This window comes from Leptidea sinapis, chromosome 42 (genome assembly GCF_905404315.1).
Source record: "Leptidea sinapis chromosome 42, ilLepSina1.1, whole genome shotgun sequence".
Classification (NCBI taxonomy): Eukaryota; Metazoa; Arthropoda; class Insecta; order Lepidoptera; family Pieridae; genus Leptidea; species Leptidea sinapis.
Window position 1 is genome coordinate 4,242,166 of NC_066306.1, and position 17,900 is coordinate 4,260,065.

The window sequence follows — 17,900 nt, forward strand, 5'->3', positions numbered from 1 at the left end:
TACACATTATTAACGACCACTGTGCAATACAACTTTTTTCTTAATGTTTTTGTTTGGATGAAAATATCATAGAACAAACTGGATTTTAGCAGCTGTGTGTTTTTATTTATATTATATTTCTATATGCTTTTAAGTATGTTAATACACACTTTTAAATCACATTAGCTTTTCTCGCTTTCTGTCAAAAAATCATCCAAAAAGGTTGAAAACATTATACAGATTATTTCCGTAATTTAAATTTGTTTTTTAGTACTACATACATGCCATCTTATGCATACTAATGCAATTGGACGTAGTTAAGCAGATACGACGCAAGCCACACAAAAGCACTTTTGAGTTATATTTTAGCCATATAAATATCCAAAAAGAAACAGGTTTCCGTGTACATTTTTAAAGTGGGGTTTTCACTACATGGCAAATTCGACTTACCTCTATTTTGACCAAAGTGTGGTTTGAGTCTTTTCTGCTTAACTACATCCAATTATAATACATAACTTAGCTATCGAGCCATTTTGTCTTTTCTGTCAAATTAAAATGACGTTTATTAGAAAGAGTCAAAACAGAGGTAACCTCTATCTAATATTATACTAGCCTATAAACAATCTGACACCTCGATAGTGCTTGACCACTATGTTTTGTCGATATGTGCGTTAGCCTGTAGTTTAATATTCAAAAGGTGTCTATTATTAAATTTTATTTATTTTAGAGTATTAACAATTAGACCCTCAAGTTTAAACCAAAACACATTAGTAATCAAACAACAATATTTTTATTCTATGTTTTTGTTGAGTACAAGTGGTGTACTTGTTCAAAATAGATTCAATATTTTTTTTATATGATTAATTAAAATTAAAATAACTTCTTAAATCTGTCGTAGTTTTGTAACGACATTATCGGCCTTATAAATAAAATTGTCATGAAATTATAACCTGAAACCAAGAATATTTTGCTTACGATTAGTATATTCGGACGTGTAACGTTTCCCGCGTTTTTTGCAAGGTTACCTGACATTCGGAAAACTTCAGAATTATCATTGTATTGACAGTGTTGTCAGTGATAAAGTCAACATTTTGCATATTCTTGGTTAATTCTCAGGTATAACTTAATACTAAGTTTATTTGTATGGCTCCTTGATATTTGGGAAACTTCAGAATTATCATTACATTGATAGTGCTGTCAGCGATAAAGTCAACATTTTGCAAATTCTTGGCTTATTCTCAAAACTCAGTTAATGTTTTCATTCATATAGATATAAAAAAAATATCCTCTTCGTTCTTGTTGTTATATTGTTAGTTAATAAAATAATCACTCTGTTTAAAAAGCAACAATAATGTTAGTGTTAATATTGAGGGTATTTGTAACTTATTTAGTTTGAAATGTTGTTCACGTAATGTCTTAGCACCTAAATGTTTATGCCTTTGTTTTGTTTTTTCTGTATAATTAATATTTGTATGTGGTTTTAAGTTCTTTGCTTTTGCTTTTACTTTTACTTTTATATTTAATTAAATATTAAACTTTAAATTTAAATAATGTGTACGTAAGTAATGTTTGTACAAGAATTTTGATATCTATACTATGTAATTTGTTGATAAATAAATAAAAATTTGTAAGGCCGCAAATGCCAAGCGAAAGCATTACCAACAGACGCGGCGTTGGTTGGGAAAAACATAACACCATTTCCTAGAGTTGTACTTTCTCAAGTCAGTCGCTTGCACGGCTTTTTCCACATTTGTAACGCATAGCCTTCCTATATCAGTTTGTAATATAATATTATACACAACAAGATTAACTTAAGTGCTACCAATCGGTTATATATGTATATAAATTTGTAAATCTTTCGATTTTTTATACATATTTCATTAATAAAATTTATAGTTAAAATTTCTTGCATTTTTCTTTATGTTCAAAACCTCTGGAAACGTGGCCCTGCATAAGCAATGAATCGTCGCCTTAAACAAATGATTAAAATATTTTTTCAGAAAACTTCTAATGTAAAAATTCAGAATAAATTACGCGCGCCTTAATCCTTAAAAATATTTTATTTCATAAGTTATAGCTCTAAGTCAAAAGTCAAAGTCAAAGTTTTTATTTGCATAAACATGTTAGATTGATGTTACATAAATATTATTAAGTACATGTTTGCCACATTTATGACGTGCAAATTTTATAAAATACATTTCTAAGTCATTAGTAACAATAATATAAATTTAACAAAAGATTAGTAGCAGTATTATATAATATATAGTCAAGTTTTTAGTTGAAAATATTCGTCTAATGAATATAAGCAGTATTTGCTAAGGTATATTTTCAATTTAGATGAGAAATTCCTATTTGACGATACCTCTCTTATTATTTTTGGGATGTGATTATAGATTAGTATGCACACACACAGTTTCTCTGAAATAATGTATTTCTAAAGCAAGTAGTTCATGTACTGTACATAATTTCGTTAAAATAAGGTTACTAACCCTTTTTTTGTCCTTCGTACTTTCTTACAAGCGTGACAAACAATATTCTGTGGCCAATTCCTGACATAAGTCTTAGTTATTTTCGTAGATAATTTAGAATATACTATGTCGTTCTAAAGTCCATATTCAAATAGTATTTTGATAATAATAAGAGACTAGATCGCCTGGCGTCAAATAATGGGCTAAATTTTGATCTAATTTTGTAACATTATTTATATATTCGACGTCTTGATATCAAAGAAATTGAAGGAGTTATAATAAGCTGAAAGTCTTTCACTTTATCAAATATAAGATTAGATTGACAGATTTATCGCAGTTCTTAAAACTGTTTACGAGAATTTAGGTAATATTAACAGCTTATATCGTTTGTTTTAAATAGTTTTCCCATCGGTGTTATTTTTAAGACGAGGAGTGAGGGAGCAAACAATATTAACGGTTTCAACTACTCGTAATAGTATAAATATTATGGTGCTGACAGTAATCACGACCATCATGTTCTCGAAGCGTCCTTACACAAACAATGAATTCAAGCTCTAAAGGTTGACGCTTCTAATATACGATAATTTATATGAATACAGTTTATTCTTTATTAGTTTTTATGCAATAATTTATATTATTTAAACACGATTCATATATTGGATGCAACACCTTACAAAACTTATTTGTTGTGTATATTACAGCTATTGTAAAATACGCTATTTGATTGAAAAGAGTGGCCGTTGAGTTTCTTGTAGTTTCTTCTCACGAGCTAAACGTTATACGAACATAAATGGTAAATTCAGTTATTTAAAAGATTTTTTTGTAGTAAAGATTCAAATGCGCTTAGTTTAAGCCTAACTTGAATTTTACTATGCGACCAGACCCCGATGGCATCAGTCTGCGCTCGTCACATTGGTACTTAGGTGGACTGCTACATGTGGCTGTATTTCCTCTAACCATTAAAGATCTGTACCAGAGATTATGGAGGATACTGAGCAGGATATACAGACATAAATGGATTTAAAGAGAAACAAGAGAGATTAAGTGCAGTAATTTATCTCAATTTATCTTGTAAATTAATCAAGATTGTAGTGTTTGTGTTTTATTATAATAATAAAAACCTGTTTCTCGAAGATGGCCCTCGGAAACACATCAATATAATATAATGTATATCTTACGTAGACACACATTTGCAAAACAAGAAACTTGATTTTGTGGATGCTTTTCCAATTGGAATGTCACCAGTGGCAAAGGGCATGAAGTATTAAACCTAGTAGGATGGTACAAAATGCTTCCATTTCCAATACAAATAAATTGAAGTAAAAATTTTAAATTACCCTTAAGTTGCCTTACTTTGTGCCCGTTTCTTGAAACCGAGATACACACTACAATTTTTAGATATTTGAGTCATTCAAGTCACTTAAAAACTTGATTTCGATATGTTCTTCATCTTCTAAGAAGAAGGGTCTTAACTCTTCACAGACAGTGACGGACAGTAAATTAAATTATAAAATTAGTTAGAGACAACACAAACTGTCTCATTTGAATTTGATAAAAAATAATTAACGCTTAATCCATTTACATACTTCTGTTACAACGAACTTACTACATACCAAGTTACTACTCTCCTCAAGTTACAAAAAGACATATTTTGAATATTAGAAGTAGGTATCGGTTCATACTACATGAACCAAGCCTAAAACGCTTAGAAGCGTTGGTAAATTAGACAAATAGCGAACGGTATTTCATAATATTGATTGAATCGAATCAGATAACAATGACATCACATCTTACCTAAGATATATCAATCGAGATGAATTTTGGAATTTATTAGATGGTTCTAGATTTAAGAAACATATTACCATTCATATTTTGGGTACTAATGAAATTAAAAAGAGAGCTGTTCGTGCTATGTATCAGCTTGGTTATAGACAGTCTCTCAAAGAAAAATTTAAAGAAATAAATATTATGACTGCTCATTGTCAGTACATTTATGAAAATTTAATATACGTTCACAAAAATCGTCACCTTTTTGCTCTTAATAGTGATTTTCATTATTATATCACTAGAAATAAGGGATTGCTTGTAATTAATTCTAGTAGGCTTCATAAGATACATAATAGCTTTAAGGGTAAATGTATACACTTCTACAAAAAATGGCTCTGTCGTAAATCCTATTACTCCACTGCTGAATATCTAAATGATCGGACAGCCTGGGACTAGATTGTGATTATTTTATAGCGATAGAAAGGACTGTACAATATTGTATATTTTTATTGAAAAGAGCGCTGGGAGAGTTTCTTTCGCCGCTTCTTCTCTCTCAGAGCGCCATTTGTTTAGGAAGCGGTAGTAGTATCTAGTAGTTATTAGAAATGACATCAAAGAGAATTCTAAAGGAATCAATTTTGAGAAAATAAATGCCTTTATGCCTTTAATGAATTAGAGTATCTTATTTAGCTTACAAATTTTCGGACGACCGACCCTTGCTCGGCTTTTTAAGAATGTACAAAACTTGAACAAAAAAAAAACTAATAGGAGATCTCGATTCAAACCCGGGTCTTTTGCTTTCCGGATCACACAATTTTCCCATTGTTCATAAACCCAATTGACAGCTAGATCTATTTCTCGCCGCCGAAACTGCCTGTATACTAAATTTCATTAAAATCGTTGGAGCTGTTTCCGAAATTCAGATTACATATATACAAGAATTGCTGGTTTAATGATATAAGATTTGCTTAGCGTTATCATATTACATACTTATAGATTCTTCTTTTGGAGACAATATGTCATCTCCATTTATAAATACTCCAAGTTTTAATCATAATTTAAGAGTTAATAATATTTTTGTCAAGGATTATCACCAGTTGTTTGAGTTTTGCAAACTGGTTAAATTCCAGATTATTGAATATTACAAAACCTCAAATTACATTCATTCGATACCTGTAACACGTTATTTCAATAAATATTATTTATTTAAGCATATAAGTAGTAACACAAACATACGTAAATGTTATCATTGTAATAAAATTCGCAATATTATCCATTAATGTACGATATTTCTATATTCTTTATGATATTATAGAATTTAAGCAACGTGTATTGGTAAAATAAGTATTTTAACGTACAGTCATGTAGGGACAGAGGAAACGGCAGACCTTTAGCAAGTCTTAATTATCAATTGAGAACGAGTTGTAGTTTAAGAAGGGAATCAATCTTAAGAATAAAGAAAACTTAAGTAAAACAAAACTATCCCAACGAAGTTCCGTACGTGGTTTTTCCACATAGCTTGATTGCATGATTTTTTTTTCTTTTATTTAAGGTCGCTTTTTAACAACAAGGTCATTAGCGACCACGGTGTTACGGTGTTTGACAAATCTATACATATAAATAAAATTGGAGTGTCTGTTTTTTATATTGAAATAACCGTTTTTTACTACATGTATATGAATATGTATACGGTACTTACACCAAAATAACAATTTATTTTTACATTAGAATAAGAATAACACTCAACTAACAGGTGTTAGTTACTTAACACAGTTAAGTCTAGTCCACATTATTGTTACATTTGTTTCTTTCAGATTTGGTAATTAAATGAATGTGAGTAAAATTTGTATGACCAATACGGAGTCTAGTAATGTTTACTTGGTCATTTCTACATGAGAAGGAAGTAGTTGGCTTTTCAAAAATAGAATTTTGCATCTGCATGAGATTGCATGTCTTTTCTGAGCTTTTCCAATAAATATCCCAAAGTTTCCTAACTTCGAACTTGAATAAACTTTTAATTTCAGATTGACTTGGTTTACTGATTGATCAGTCTGATTGATACTTGTTGTGATATTAGCTTCACTATCTGCCTTCTCATTTCCGATCATTGCTCGAAAAAAAATCATAAATTTTTCTATCATCGAACTTCAGTAAAACCAAAGTGGGACTACGGTAAGATTAATAAGCGTTGTTTGAAAATGAATAAAATTATGAGTCATACAACGTAGTAGTATTTGTGGCAGTTGTGGAATGTGATGTCGTGTTATGACCTTCCGAATCATGACAGATTAATAAAACAAAGAAATCCATATCTCAAGCATACGACAGCTACTTTGAAGTTTGAACACAGATATATCTACCATATACAGTAACATATAATTAACAGTGGGAGACTCCTTTGCACAGGATGCCGGCTAAATTATGGGTACCACAACGGCGCCTATTTGTTTCGGTCTGAAGGGCGCCGTAGCTAGTTAAATTACTGGGAAAATCAAACTTAACATCGTATTTATCAAAGTGACGAGCGCAATTGTAGTGCCGCTCAGAATTATTGGTTTATCCAACGTGGAAATGATGCCAGAATTCTTGGTACACTTACTTGTAGCAGCTTTAATAAGTATCACAAATATAAGTATTATTTTGTTTTGCATAAAACTTACGACCTTATAATATTTACAATACTATGACTATATAAAATTAAAACTATCATAACGTGGAAGCGTACAAAGAATACTGGCAGCATTACCGCGTTGGAAACCAATATTGGACATATAGCATTTTGGATAAATAAAAATTAATATACATATTTTTATATTCAGTTTCCAGTAAAATTTTCCGATATTATTGATACGTTTATTGGAGAAAGATATAAAGGTAAGACCAAAAAGGGATCGCCATGCTTAGCCGTTGATTTTTATTTGGATTTTTATTTCTGAAATGATTAAAAACTAAAGAACTCGAACATTCCACGGCTTTTGTAGTACCGACAGTGATTCAATTCGCAACTCATTTTATTTTTAAATTAATTGGTGGTAATCCCGCAAGTGTAGCTACCATAAAGACACTCACATCCACAATCTAGTTCTGTGTTTATCCACTCTGGTTCTATATGCTTCTATTTTTAAACGACTTCAGAAAAGGAGGAGGTTCTCAATTCGTCGGTATGTTTTTATTTTTTTATTTTTTTTATGTTTGTTACCTAAAAACTTTCGACTGGGTGAACCGATTTTGATAATTCTTTTTTTATTTGCCAAGCTTGCTTCCCGTTGTAATTTGGTCCAGATCTGACAATGACATCCATGAGAAAACCGTAAAAAAAAGCAAATTTTGGCGATTCCAAAAATAACAATAATCGTAACTAGAATTAGATTAATTAATTAGATTGTATAAAAATACGCAATTATTTTTATACTTTTTAGTTCATATTATATCTATTGTTTTGGTAGTCGGTTGTTTTTTTGTTAATTTTTTTTAACAAAACTTCTCGCAACTTAAACATACGCATTTTTCTCGATATACACTGCTCATTTATCTTATGTATTCAAGTAATAAAATAGGAAGAAATGAAGTAATATTTTACAAAATTTATTGTAATCCAGTTATAACGATAGTTTTCATTTCAACAATGTAGTTAGATAAATATATTGCACGTACGCATAACTATTATATTTCTATGTGAAAAAAATAAAACTCAGAAATATGACAGACCATAATAAAATGCGATACAAAAAGAAAACATAAATGATTATTAATAAATTATGTCATATTGAGTAAACAAAATTAACACAGTCTAAAAGTTATTTATTAAATTATAGTTAAGTAATAACTAACCTTAATGTGACTGAAGATCCATCTCAACTAAAATACTCAATAAGTCCACGTCACTCAATATATTTAACACCACACTGTTAATTATTTTATTATGTAGTATTTACCCACTGAATAATCTATCTCATAAAACGTACACCTCTAACGCAAGATCGGATAAAACTGAACTAAGTTTCAAGTTTTACGATATCTGCCGCTACTCCATTGCTTGTAGTCTGTAGACTATAACAAATTCCTTCAACTTTTTAAATACATTGCTTCTTCACGATTTATAATAGAAAAGAGTGTTGTACCTTAAAGTCGATGTATACGCTACAAGCAGAAATTGCCTATGTACTATCTAATATTTGCTATTGGAAGATGGGTTTTCTCACACGTGAAGAAATTGGATTCAAGAATGAGATTATAATGTCGAGGCAATTCCGGTGGTTACAGCGCCGTGTAATTTGTGGGAAAACGATTCCTTGAACTTTATATCACGGGCATCGCTCGTTTTTTAGATAATTATTAAGATATATTTTATAACAATTCTACTATTTTTTTTATATGAGAGGGGGCAAACGGGCAAGAGGCTCACTGGATGGGGAGAGGTGAGGCAACCGCCCATGAACATCCGCAACAACAGGTGTGTCAAGAAATGCGTTGCCGGCCTTTAAGGTGGGAGTATGCTTTTTTCTAGAAGGTCCCTAAGTCGTATCTGTTCGGGAAGACCGCTGCCGGTAGTTGATTCCACAAAGTGGCTGTGCGAGGCAAGAAATTTCGAACAAAACGCGCGGTTGTGGAATGCCAGACGTCTACGTGATGCGGATGGTACTTTGCACGTAATGTCCGGTGGTGAAATTCTAACTACTAACTCCAAAACTTTTAAACAAGGGATTTTAATATATAATTATTATTAAAAACTGAACAAGGTTTGTTGAATTAACTGCTCTTATTAACCTCATCGTCATCAGTCGGAAGACGTTCACTTCTGGACAAAGTTCTTTCCCAATGATGGCCATGAGGATCGGTCCTAAAATGCCCTCATCAAACCTATTCAGGCGATCTTGTCCAGATTGTCGATCCATCCAAAACTACATCATCCGGTAAGTGTTCGCCATTTGAGGACTGCCCCAACGGCTTGGTGTCCGTCGAGCTATGTGCCCACTACCACTTCAGTTTCGCAATCTGGGCTATGTCGGTAACTTTGGTACTACTTTGACTGAGTTTAAATAAAGGGAATGATATACGTACCTTATATGTGGAATACATATTCTTCAAATAGGATTATAATGTGACAAATAATGGCAAGGATATGAATTCACAATATTTTTAAGTCGTTTAAGTAAATTTATCAATTTGATTAACAAGATAATTTTTTTAAATGATTTCCAATACGTCTCGAATTTGTTTGCGATTATCTGGTGTGTGTAACATGTCCAAATCCTACTGAAATAAAGACTTTTATAACCGTTTTAATATTTATACACAGCAATAATTTATTATTGTATAGTGAGATGTACTTTTAATAATTCAGTAGGATATTTGTTAAGGTATTTTTCGATATAGGATTTCATTAAATATGTAAAAATCACTATATATAATAAAAGAAACTCCTCCGCCACGTCTGTCTGTTCGCGATAAACTCAAAAAGTACCACATTGATTTTCATGATATTTTCACCAAAATTGTGTTAAGTTTTTGTATACATTAACGATATTTTTGTCGGAAAAAAAAAATCCATCTGGGAGCTTTCAACGGAAACTTTGTCTAAACCCTTTGATATATAAGAAAATAATGTATTGCACAAAAATACGATATTAATCCTTATCATTTTATTACTACATAATCAACTTTGATTAAAAGGCATAAAAAGGCATAAAGGGCATTTATTTTCTCAAAATTGATTCCTTTAGAAGTCTTTTTGATTTAACTACTAGATACTACTACCGCTTCGGAAACAAATGGCACTCTGAGAGAGAAGAAGCGGCGCAAGAAACTCTCCCAGCATTCTTTTTTTACGCTCTTTTCAATAAAAATATACATTATTGTACAGTCATTTCTATCGCTATAAAGTAATCACAATCTAGTCGCAGGCTGTCCGATCATTTAGATATTCAGCAGTGGAGTAATAGGATTTACGACAGGGCCATTTTTTTATAAAACATTAAAATTTATTTATAGATAATGCTTGAATAGTGGCTGGGACTTTATTACAGAAGTGTATACATTTACCCTTAAAGCTATTATAATATCTTATGAATTACACATTGCAAATGGTTTTAGACAGCATTTTTCGTGAATACTTACCTCATTTTCTTTTATATTGACAGAACAGTGTCTGTCGGGTCAGTCAGACAAAAACAAAGACGAATACAATAGCCTTTAAATTAGAATATATTTTATCACTTCTACAAGTTATATGGTACTGTTTAGTCACTAGTTAGCTCTAAGGATGTCACGTATGTGTGCTAAGAATAACAATAGCACGACTATTGTAAATATCACAAACAATGCAACCACCTGAACGATATTCGATCATTGTGTGAGAGTGTACCAAATAGTAAACATTTCTTACAAACTCTTCAAATGTTACGGCATGTTTTGAAAATATCTTAGAACAACATCTCGTAACATAACTCGTATATTCAAGGTCTTGTTGAAGTTTGTAACGATTAAGTATTCACGTATACTTATATTTTTTTTTGTGACGATAAGAGACGAGACGAACAGAACGTTCCGCTTCTCGTCACCTTGATATATAAGATGTTAAGTCTCATTTGATTACACATTACTGCTTCACGGCAGAAAAAGGCGCCGTTGTGGTACCCATAATCTAGCCGGCATCCTGTGCAAAGAAGCCTCCCACTGGTATATGCCCTTAGTCGCCTCTTACGACACCCTTGGGCCATGGGTCTTCCCTATTCTTATTATGCTCCAGGGAAGGACACGGCAATATATACAAGTCGCGACTGTGTGACCAACGTAATGTAAGACTAGGAAGAGCGACGACAAAAGGAGAGCTGGAGGAGAAGACCTGAAAAGTCTGGCTCGGTGACGTGCAAAAGAAGAGATGCATATATCCAGCAGGCTAATACAGGCTGGTTATTATGATGATGAGATACATAAGACTGTGGACTTCAAGCAATAACTTAGTTCCCCTTCAAAGACCTCCAACACATCTCCAAGATTAATTTCTGGCATTCAAGATATCCATGGGCAGCGGTAATCATTTAACATCAGTGACATCAAAAAATTCTGGTACATGAATGGAATGCACGAGAAATAGAATATTTATTGAGATAGAATAGCAAATCGGCTTGAAGGTAAGCTACCGTTCAATGATCATCGCCTTTCTCGTACTCTCTCATATAAATTACAAAAACGCTATCGACTTTTAGCCGAATTGCGATTTTTAAAGGTGTCCACTTATTTGACGTTATGTTTAATAATTCCTTGAAAAACGCACTGTACAAAGATGATGACGATAATGCTTAAAATAAAATAAAATAAATAAAGACACGCATTGGAGTTCAGATTGTCAATCTTACTGTCGAAGCGGAAATAAATACAATCGGCAGAGATTGATAAGACAGGCGAAACAAATGAGCCAAATTCTCGTCTGATAATGGATTCGTAAGAATCTGTATTTTAATTTCAACATGATGTTATGTTTAACAAACAATGAGTCTTCTTTTATAAAGGAACAAACACTGATACATTGACTATTATAGATAAACACATCACTCAGTTTGGTTCATAAGTAAAATCTAAATCCAAAAACATACAACTAAATAACAATAATGGTTATGAGGTCAACTTAAGTAATTTAATTTTTTAAGGTTATAAGGCTACAAATTATCAGATTTTATTTTCATTTTAAAAGGAGTAAAAAAGAAATAATTTAATATAAAAATGAATACGTGGTGGCTGGATGATCTTGTTACCAGGAGGTCTGCTTGATGTGTTTTTTATTATTATTATTTCCTTTAAAGTTAAACTTATTTTATATTTTTTTTTATGAAATGCTCACATAATGCCTCTTTTTATTCACGGTATGTGAGGATGGATGCACCTACTATACTCAATAACTCTTGTGTTTATAAGTATTAATTTACTTTTTTTTCTTTTTTTGACTTACTCGTGTAAACCTTTCAGTTTTTGACATTTGAGTATTTTTGTTGCGTCACTTTGCATATATTGTAATTGAAATGATTTGTAAAACAATTAAAATGTAAATCTTGACTTAAAAGAGTGGCAATGAGTTTTGTGCTACTTCTTCTCATTGGCTCAACCCTTTACGAAGTAGCGGTAAGTTCAATAAGAAACAATATTTTTATTTTTTTTTGACATTGATAAGTGTTATTTCCGTGACCTACATGAATAAAGTGTATTTGAATTTGAATTTAAATAAAAATGCATCTTTAAGATTAGAGCTAACAGTTAAAACAAACACTTAGGAATTGAATGGTGACAATATCTTGTTTTTAAACTTATTTTCTGATTCATAAAAAATGTCTAGATGTAATTTAGTGCTACATTAGTTATACTGTTATAACATGTTCTAATAAGAGAAGAGTTCGGTTTAAAGATTATTTATTCTCATTAAAAACATTAAAAACTGTCACTTACTATGAGAACAATATTTATAAATTAATAATCTATGAATCGTCCTTATGATAAACATAGGTATAAAACTAAATAATTAAAATAAACTTGAATAAATTAAAAGTGCCTGCATCTTTGATATCCGAAGATAGTTCATTGTACAGTTTAGCACCTTCATACGTAATTGTTTTCAGTCCATAATTGGTCCTTAGCTTTGGTAGTATGAAGTGATCATTATTGCGTCTTTTTTATATTTGTTTCGTTGTAGAGTTAAGCCCAATATTAGTTCTAATGAAATGACCCAAATTAGTCATTAGCGAGCATTACAAATAAATAAAAGTAAGTTAAATTAATTGCACTCTTGTACAAAACACTCAAACAGTCTAAACAGCAAAGGTTATATAATTGATTACTTATTAATTAGTGTTGTCACGGTGGCTGGAGGTGCAATTGTAACTAATGATATAATAATTAAGACAAGTACTTCTGCTTTAAGCCTTCGATTTTAACGACAAGTAAGGTTAATGATATTATTTTCTGGAAATGGAAATGGAAAAGGTTTGTAAGGAGTTCAACTGTTTGGAGTATTTTTTAATGACAATAAGGGACGAGACAAGTAGGATGTTCAGCAAATGGTAATTGATACGCCTTGCCGATTACAATCTAGTGCCGCTTAGGATTCTTGAAAATCCCAAAAATTCTGAGCGGCACTACAATTGCGCTCGTCACCTTGAGACATAAGATGTAAGTGTAAGATAAGTCTCATTTGCCCAGTAGATTCGCTACCTACGGCGCCTTTCTAACCGAAATACAATAATGCTTACACATTACTGCTTCACGACAGAAATAGGTGCCGTTACCTGTGTACCACACCCATGATCTACTATTAGCCCATAGCCTCCCACTGGGTTTAGAACTGTTAGAAGATGATGTATGTGATTCAATAATAAGAAAAATATTACCATGGTATTCAAATATGTGTTTCATAATTATGCATGGTTATTTTGCTCGCGACTTTGTCAATGGGGTTAAGTGATGCTTTGATGGCCGGCATATCTTGCTCTTGTATGTATGTTAGTAATGTTTTCACACAAAAACTACTGGACCTATTTTAAAAATGCATCTTCACTGAGTGACGTATCCCTAATAAAAATTCAATAATATAACCCAAGGTGTGAAAAAATTTGTCATAAAAAACTGTCAACGCGTGCGCATCGGAAACTTTTTATGATAGAAGAAAAAAATGTTGTATAATATTATAGAATGTATCAATATCTACAAAAAAGTCTGCAATACCATAAGTCCAACTACTGTAGATAACTAACTAAGCATAAGGCATAAGCCACGATAAATGTGCCGACAATAATCAAACCATATTCTCCATAAGCTCTGTATTAATCCTTATCCCATTAATTTTATCTTCTATCCTTATCCCGTTTTAATACCTGTAAAATGCTTTTTAAATTATTAAAATCGGACATTAAATGCAAAAGATATAACGAATTTAAAAATGTCAATCTAAAGAAAATAATGCAATAATAATTGAGTGGAATAAAAACTTTATGAAAACAAAATTAAATCAATAGTCCGACTTAGTAGATTTTCCTCTACAACGAGATAGGTATGTACGCGAGTGAAACCGCGGGACATTGCTTGTATGTAAATAATTTACTAACGACAACTGAATTGAGAATCTGATCGCAAAAACTTTTCTCGACCAATAAACGATATCGTTTATTTCAATAAGTTATTTTATAGAATTTAACAGCTATATTAGGCATAAAAGGCATAAAAGGCATTTATTTTCTCAAAATTGATTCCTTTAGAATTCTTTTTGATGTCATTATTCTTTTTGATGTCTTTTTGATGTCATATTATATTTACTTATGATTCAAAAACAGGTTATACATAGAAAATAATTTTAAGATTAGATTATTTAGAAAAAAATGCAATAAATGAATATTCTTTGATGGCGGGGAAATGGACGGAAATAGGTGAAAGGGGAAAATAAAGGTTCAATGAGCTTGGAGTCCCCGATTGAGCTTGGTAACTTCCGGCTTTGTCGGGAATGCTTTGAAATCAATTTATCACTATCGACTGCCTCCGTTTTAATTAATAATTTCATTGAAACGTATAAGGAATAACAGACAGATTTAAAACACTACATATATTAAGGTCATCGTGAAATACTTGAAATTTTTATGAAGTTATGATTAATATTGAAACAATTTTGTCTTATAAAGAAACTTTTACATTTAGCGTTATTACCAACTAGCTGACCCGGCAAACGTTGTTTTGCCATATAAAGTATAATTCACGCGATAGTTTTATAAGTAATAAAATATTGCCTTTATTATAGCCTGTACATCATTTTGTTCTATTGTCAATAGTTTTTGCAGCGCACGCAAAAATAGGTTTTCGATTTTACACCTTGTGTTACAAAATAGCAATTTTATTACGGATCCTCCGCCTTCCTCGATAAATGGACTACCCAACACTGAAAGAATCATTCAAATCGGACCAGTAATACCAGAGATTAGCGCGTTCAAACAAACAAACAAACAAACACTGCAGCTTTATAATATTAGTATAGATTATTACGTTTGATTTGACATATATATTTTTTAATACTCAGAATTATAAATATTATAACATAAAAGATAGTATGTCCAGAATAAGCTTTTAAATAGATTCACATTTTTTTTTTTGGTTAATTTATAGATAAATTCAGAAAAACACCGGGAATTTGCAGTCTCTCTTTCGTTTTTTAAAAATTTAATAGTCTAATTACAATAGTTATATTTATTTATTATTATAAATAAAAATTATTCTTCAATTCTCTCTTAACTTTGTATACCAAAATGTGAGCAAGAATTGGAACAATCAAATCAAATAAAATGTAACTAAAGGAATTACTTTAAAACGTGGAATGTTTTCCCAAGTAGGTACTAACCTAAGACCCCTTGAAAAAAAGTGTTTTAATTTTCAGGACGTATAGAAACAAAGTGATTGGTTCGTGTTATTACACGAAATATAAATTCCTTAGATTAAGTATTGGTCTCAGCTGCGCTCCAACTAGATACCGCACTACCTAAGAACAATAGCTTTTTTATTACGGCAACTAATAGATGCTTGTGTGCGTGGCATCTTGACACTCAATGGCATCTTTCAAATTTTGAAACATACGTTTCGTGTTATTTTACATTGAAATTAATAAAATATTCAAAAATTACTGAGGATATGTGTTCCCAGTGTCTTTCTTATTATTTTCACAAAGCACTTTCACTGCGCAACCCGGCATTTATGTTTCAATTATAAGTAAAGATTTAAGCAACCTGTGACTGATTGTTCGAGACTGGCTCGAATACTTGGGCGCAGTATTTGTTGCCGCTCTTTGCGACTACGCCTGCGGTATCTAGTTGGAGCGCAGCGGAGATCAATCCTTAATCTCAGGTTTAAGCTTTATTGAGACATTAAATTTTGTTATCTATGTAAAAAACAAGCTATACCCGCTTTTTGTGCCTTAGAATGCAGGTATAATGAATGCATATATAAATATTGTAAACTATATTACTTAGTTTATAATTTATTGCAGTTTCTTTGTGTGCCTAAATAAAAATTTAAGTTTAGTCTTTGGACTTCCACACAGGAGTTCCGAAACATCACCTAGTACCAGTTCTTAATTTGACTGGTTTAAATGAAGCCTTAAATATAGAAGTTAATTAGTTAGTGTAATGCGTCAACACGACGTCACATATACTTAACTCCGACCCAATTTTACAAAGTTTGCATATGAATAATATGATTATGAGCTGTTATATTTTATAGCTGCATTATAACGTTGTATTATTGTATTTCTACGTATTGTTAGTATAACTAGTGTTATACTTACAACATGTAGTATAATAGTGTTTAACTGAAATTAATATACAAAAATATTACTTTTGTGGAACTTGAATAAAAAGAGGGTAAATGAAATGAGGGTAAGACCTAAACACACACACCAATTCCACTTTTGCACCACAAGCCGCAGACCAGTAGGAGGCTCCTTTGTACAGGATGCCGGCTACATTATGGGAACCACAACTACACAAAGCTGTGGAATGAGCTTCCTTGTGCGATGTTTCCGGGACGATACGACATGGGTACCTTCAAAAAAAGCGCGTACACCTTCCTTAAAGGCCGGCAACGCTCTTGTGATTCCTCTGGTGTTGCAAGAGAATATGGGCGGCGGTGATCACTTAACACCAGGTGACCCGTACGCTCGTTTGTCCTCCTATTCCATAAAAAAAAAATTACAACAGCGACTATTTTTGCCGTGAACCAGTCATGTGTAAGCATTACTGTGTTTCGGTCTCAAGGGCGCCGTAGCTTGTGAAATTACTGGGCAAATGGTTAAGTCCCATTATCTTATGTGTCAAGGTGATGAGCGCAATTGAAGTGCCGCTCAGAATTTTGGGCTTATCAAGAATCCTATGCACTGCATTGTAATGTGCAGGCGTATCGGTTACCATCAGCTGACCGTCCTGCTCGTCTCGTCCCTTACTGGCATAAAAAAGAACTTGACAGACATCCACACCACCGAATGTGCGGTGATCCTCACCAATGAGGCTTTCTAGGACCTTTTTTCTACTACCAAAGTTTGGAACCTAATTCTAATGTGTTTTATGGTGTTGATTAAATTTAAAATTGGATAAGACAACATTATTCATTGAGTGTCGTATTAATGCAGTTAGTATATAGTCCCGTAAGGCAGTTAGTATTACATTTAACCATACCTTAACTAGAGGTTAGATTATAAGTGTATGAATTATCCCTATTTTATAAACTAGTCTTACTTAAAACTGTTCGTATTTGTCCAAATTTTTATTCATAGCTGTAAAAAATATCAGATCTTTAAAAGGATCCATTCTCTTTAAGTTAATACAAGGCAAACCACGTTGAATATGAGAAGAATCAGGCAAGAAATATGCAGGTCATTTGGCGATAGCTGTGTATATGAACAAAATGTAGTAAATAGTATTTATGTAAACGACTTGGGAAGTTAATTAAAAAGTTCCGGTATAGGCCTGGCTTATTTTTAACGGTATCTTGACAAAATAAATTAAATTTGATAGTAAATTAGAAACTAAAGTTAGTTATAAAGACTAATTTTATTTTATTTTTTCAAAACATTGCACACAGTGACGTCTTGAATATAATACTGATATGGACGCCTTCAAAAATAGCAACTACCTCCCATCTTTAAAGAGGATACAAACACTCCTATAT

At 31.9% G+C, this 17,900-nt stretch overlaps 1 protein-coding gene across 2 annotated transcripts in view; it reads right to left on the minus strand.

The window, feature by feature from the left end:
- The window catches only part of LOC126976751 (uncharacterized), a 69,938-nt gene that overhangs the window by 24,563 nt on the left and 27,475 nt on the right, over positions 1–17,900 (minus strand). Inside the window, exon 1 of one of the 2 annotated variants that reach the window (XM_050825314.1) lies at positions 8,046–8,190. The exons of the other annotated variant lie outside the window; for it this stretch is intronic. The gene's annotated coding sequence lies outside the window, so the exon portion shown is untranslated. Of the gene's footprint in view, positions 1–8,045; positions 8,191–17,900 lie in introns of those variants that run through there. 2 annotated transcript variants of the gene reach the window in all.